The sequence below is a fragment of the Cannabis sativa genome, chromosome 4 (genome assembly GCF_029168945.1).
Source record: "Cannabis sativa cultivar Pink pepper isolate KNU-18-1 chromosome 4, ASM2916894v1, whole genome shotgun sequence".
NCBI classification, from domain to species: Eukaryota; Viridiplantae; Streptophyta; class Magnoliopsida; order Rosales; family Cannabaceae; genus Cannabis; species Cannabis sativa.
Genome location: NC_083604.1, coordinates 73,667,792 through 73,673,939, shown reverse-complemented (window position 1 = coordinate 73,673,939; position 6,148 = coordinate 73,667,792).

Genomic DNA, 6,148 nt, shown 5'->3' with positions numbered 1-6,148 from the left:
AAACTAAGGTTATGGATGAAATTTCTACAAATGTTGGTGCCTTAGCAGATTCTATATCTAATATTGTCCCGAAGTTTCAAGGATTAATTGATGCAATATCTGATAAGGATGTAGCTGAGATGCAAACCAATTTATTCACAGAAATAAGCAAGATTAATGGCCTAACTCCAATGCAGTGTATTCAAGCAACCAACATATTGGCTAAAGAACCTCCATTGATGCGAGTGTTTTATGCAATATCAGATGAGATGAAACTGCTATATATCCTGAATATGTTGCAAAATGATGCATAATTTTATAATTGCTAGATATTTGGGATTTTGTTTATCTTTATGTTTCACATTAGAATATTTTCATGTGGAGATTTTATTTATGGTTTGGTCAGATATTGTTTAATTGAATAATATGAGGATACTTTTTTTAGCAGTATTATGTTAATTTTTTTATGTAATCATTTATGAATTTATTTATTATTATATAAATTAATTTATTTAATAAATAAAAAAAAAATTATATTAAGGGTAATATGGTCAACTTAAAGCATTCCGATTACCTTTCCTTATTGATGTAAACAAAATAAAGTGATTCCGATTCCGTTTCCGGACAGTTTAGTAAACAACATGTTAAAATAATTATTTTGATTTCATAACATTTTATTCCCTTTCATTTCTCCCATTAATTTATTCCGATAACGATTACGCTTTAGTAAACGTGCCATTAATGACATTCTTTACAAAATTGGTGGGAGAAGTTCTCCCTTTCTTTTCTCCCTTATTTAATCAATTTCTCCCTTTCCTAATTTTAATAATGCAAGTAACCAAATGTAAGGGAATGATTACCTTACTATTGATTCCCATTACTTATTAGTAAACATGCCAAAAGTGTCTCATGTCCCATTTTGGTGTAAAGTTTTTTTTTTCTTCGTTTTCTTAAGTATCATATTTTGTATATATTTTTTTTGAAAAAAAACAAGGTATAATTTATTTTATAAAAATGCTATCTTTAAATTTTCACAATTTTATACTAATATATAGAATAAATAGCATTTTTTCCTTCCGAACTTTTTACCCTACTAAATTTTGCGCCTTATAATATTATGCTTGTTAAAAATAGTCCTCAAACTATTTAAACTAATAAAATTTCATCCTTCGGTTACTCTCTGTTTCACTTTGGTTTAAAACTGATGATGTGGCATTTTTCATGCAAAGAAACTATGTAATGACATGGCATTACCATTTAATTATCAAATAACCAATTATTCTAAAAATATTAATATATAAAAATTATTTAGAAAATTATAATAAAATGAAACGTGAGTTGAGTTGGAAAATTAAAGGGCTATTTACAAAAATATGGGAAAATAAAGATAAGTTTTGATATATATGGCATAAAAACTTAATTACACTAAATATGGCATTTTTTAAAAAAACTTACAAATATGGGAAAAAGTCTTGAGTAATGCCATAAAAAACTTAAAATTTGTGTTTCTTTTTATTTATTTTTTCTTTTTTAAAAAAATAAATACTAAAATAAATAAAAAATGATCTCAACTATAGATATTATTTTTTTTTTACAGAAATTAAACTTGTTTTTTTTTTTATTTAAACTACTATTTTTTTCCTTTGTTTTTTTGTTAAAAACTAATTATTTCATTAAAAGCAACAGTAAAAAAAAAAAAAAAAACCAGTTTCATCAACATCATCCTAAAGAAAAAACAATATAAAAAATTATAATCTAAAGATAATATAAACTTTAAAAATCAGTTCATCAACATTTAAAGAAACTATTAATTTCATTAAAAGAATAAAAAAAATAGTTTCATTATGTTATTAGAATTTTTTTTCAAGTTACTTTTTTATTATTTTGTTTTTAGGTTGGAAACTTACACTTATATTTTGTTATTAAATTATTGGTAGGCATTATGTGTTGTTTTGATTATATTTGTGATTAGTATTTTTTTTTTTTTTTGTATATTTGTGTGTGTGTATGTTTTTATTTGATTGTTTGATGAAAGTGGTTTCAATTCACTTTATTATTAACATTTGTATTTTGTTATGATTTTTTATAACGTCAAAACTGGTTTCACATGTCGAAACTGGTTTCACATGTCGAAACTGGTTTCACATGTTTTAACTATTCTGTAATGGGGTTGCTCAATTTTTATGATATTATTATATATTTTTTTCGTTTGTATAAAACCAGTTTTATTATTGTATGATATTTGAACAACAATTTTTATTTTATTTTAATTAATCAGTTTCTGACATACATATTATTTTATTATTTTCATAACTGGTTTTTTTAAGTAATTAATTTTTTTTTATTGTTGTTCATAATTGAGTTTTATTCAATTTTTTTATTAATTTATCTCAAGAAACTGGTTTTTATTTGTTTGTTTTTATTTTGGTTGTTTTACTAACTGGTTTCTCACATTCCACTGTTTTTTTTTTGTTATTCTTTTATGGTTTTTATTGCACTTTTGTCTCTTTAATTTTCTTTGTTTCTTTTTTTTCTCTTTGATTTTAATTTGTGATTCTCTTTGTTATATTTGCTGCATATTGTATGTTTAAATTAACTCTAATTTTTGAGCAAGCAAATAAAAAATTAAATGCCAAAATAAAGAATGAAGTTAGAAGTTTGATTATTAGGTATTGATATAAATTTTATATGTTCGAAACTGGTTTTTAAATTTAGTATCGTTAATTTGTAAAAGTTTAGTTATTAGGCATTGTGTATTTTTTATTATGTTATTGATGAAACTATTTTTTTTTTTGCCTCTTTTAATGAAATAATTCGTTTCTTTTAATATTGATGAAACTGGTTTTTAAAGTTAGTATCGTCTTTAGATTGTAAATTTTTTCATTATCTTGTTGATGAAACTATTTTTTGTATTCTTTAAATGAAATTATTAGTTTCTTTCAATGTTGATGAAACTAGTTTTTAAAGTTTGGATTCTTTTTAGATTATGATTTTTTATATTGTTTTTTTTTTCAGGATGATATTGATGAAACTGGTTTTTTTTTTCTGCTGTTTTTAATGGAATAATTAGTTTTTAACAAAAAAAAAAAAACGAATAGTAGTTTAAATAAAAAAACAAGTTTAATTTTTGTAAAAAAAATGAAATATAAAAATGTACACTTATTATATATATTAAGAGAAAAAAACTTAGGTTGAGAAAAAAATTGAAAAAAAAAGAGAGACACAAAGAGAAATTAGAAAAAAAAAAAATAGAGAGAGATAAGCGAAAGAAAGAAAAAAAAAAGTAGCAACTGACTTAAAAATTGAAAAGAAAAAAGAGAGCCAAAATTGACTAAAAAATATATAAAAAAGACAAAAAAAAAACTTTTTGAAGTTTCAATAAGTAAAAAAGAAAAAAAAAATTAATAAAAGTATAAAAGTAAAATGTTCTTGTCAAATTAAAAATGTAATGTTTGAAAAAAAATGTAGTATTTGGTGTAAATTTTTCAAATAAAAAGAAACCCTAAAATGTAAGTGTAAAATAAATTAAAAAAATAAATAAAACTAATTAAGCTAAAAACAAAAACATAAAATATGGGATTGGATAATAAGTTTATAAAAATATGGCATATCAAATACCATAAAAAACTTAAATGTGAAAAAATGCCATAGAAAAGTGGCAAACCTAAAAATGCCATATTTTTCTAACTTTGTTATGAAATCCCATATTTGATGTAATTTTCACAAAATTAAATGGGCTGTTCAACTCCTATTTCAAAAAAAAAATTGAAAAAAGTACCATTTTTACACTGTGAGTTGAGAAAAGAGGGCTAGGGCTGATCGAAGTTGGGGGTCGAAGGTGGCTGGTGGAGGTCGAAGTCGAAGGTAACTGGTGGGGGTCGATCGTGGCTGGTGGGGGTCGAAGGTTTTCTGGCAGTTCAGACGGTGGTTGCTAGCAGAGGTCTGTGACTGACGTGACGGTGGTTGCAAGCCTGAGGGGCGACCGGTGGTGGTGAAGAAGAAATTCTTATGTGTATATTGATTAATTAGTTAATGGGTTTGTCTAATGTTGCTGATTTTGCTTTTGGTTCATAAATTTAATGCTTTGGGTGTTGTTTGATATAGTAATGGATTCCATTTAAGAAATATGATTTCTTCTCAGTGTTGTTACATAGATATCTTTGTAACTTGCAAGTAATTACTGCTACCCCATCATAGTTATGTCAATAAAGTCAATAGTTTCTGCACTAAAACTTTCAGTATCTGACACTTTGTATGGGCAGAGAAGAAGAGTATTTGGTTTCAACCCTAATTTGCAAATTCATTTTCTTTTCTCAGCAATATATCAAGGAAATAACACCACCATCTATCACAGTAATTTTATCTTTTTTTTCATTGTTTTTCTTTTCTTATTACCATAATAACAGAAAAAGGGGAAATAGAAGAAAACATAATGTACGACTGCCATGCCATAACAGCAAGATTGTGAAACATCATCAAAATTCTTATACTGATTTGCTTTTAATGTTTATTGATATAAAGATCGTTGTGCGTGAAGCCCAATTTTATTCGCCCATTTTTTTTTTGCAAAGGGGAAATAGAAGAGAGAGGAAATAGGAAAGGCCAGCTAGGGTTTGATTGTTTATAGTTATCTTTTTTATAATGAATTTATTTAATTTGTTGTTTTAATTCATTAAATTAAAAAAATAAAAAGAATATTTAGGTTACATTAAAATATCTACATCATCCAAATTTAATATCCACATGTCTTGCTACATCATTTTTAATTTAAAATAATACTGCCATATAAGTCAATAAACGACAAAATTAAACAGAAGTGAACAGAAGGACGACGTTTCTGCATTCGTTATAATTTGAGGACTATTCGTAACAACCAGTATATATTAGGGGGTAAAATTTGGTAGGGTAAAAAGTTTTGGGGGTAAAAATGCTATTTATTCTAATATATATGGAATACTTTTTGATGGGTATTACCTATTAATAGATACTAAAGAAATTTAACTATAAATATTAATTTAAAAAATATTAAATCATTTAATTTTGATCCGATAGAAAATAATAAAATAGAAATTTGAATTTTCATGCTTAATTTATCTTATTATTTAAAGAAAATATTAAAAAAAATACATATTTTTACATTATATCAAAAATATATTTATATAAAAAATATTAAGTTAAACTCAAATTTCTTTTATCTTTTTTTGCCGAAAATTTATTTTTATTGTTTTTTTTAATAACTGATGGAACAACATATAATGTAAAAATGAGACATTTTTCTAATTAAATATAAAAATTAATCATAAAAGCTCAAATTTTTCTAATATTATGAGTGCATTATATTTTACTTAATTAATAAGGGATCACGTAGTAAAAATCTTTTTCCCATCCTTCAATAAATTTGACAATTTTGAAATTAATATTACGTGGACCACTAAAAATTTACCACGTGTATAAGTGTGTACACGTGGATAGTCCACCGTGGCACTTAACTATGATTTTAAGACAGAGGTTGTTATCCCAGTTTTTGCATTCTGACGTGGCATCACATGAATGGTGACACGTGGAATCCATTCGGAGCATCTGCTCGAGAAGCATAGTCCGAGCAAGATGCCTCGTTGGCATGCCCAGAGCAAAGCAATTAGTAATCCGCGCAGAGCAACCAACACTTAGCGAATTCAGCTTTCATATTGTGAGTCATCGACGGAATCCCTATAACTCAGGGATCAGATTACTGGGATATGGCATACACACGATCCCACTATCAGTGTATCCAACATCAATCACACAATCTTTGTATTCAGCATTGATCCCACGATCTTTTGGTTTATATACATTGTGACGAGAGGGGAAACTCTTCCTCTCCAAGCTTACTAGCCTTATAAATAGTGATGCATGTTCACTGGGCAATAGGTCGAAAACAGTTTAGCTGAGACTATACCCTTAATATATTATCTAAAAATTATACATTCAGATATACCGTTGTAAGAGCTATAAGAAAATGAACCTTTCTCCTTGATCTTAAGTCAATACAAATAACGAGGATTAGGCTATTATCGAACTGCTCGGGGCTGAACCTCTATAAAATTCCTGTGTCTTTATATTGTTTTATTATATATTGATTGCTATAAATCACTTATCGCTTACTAAATTTGACTCGTTATCGTTAGCT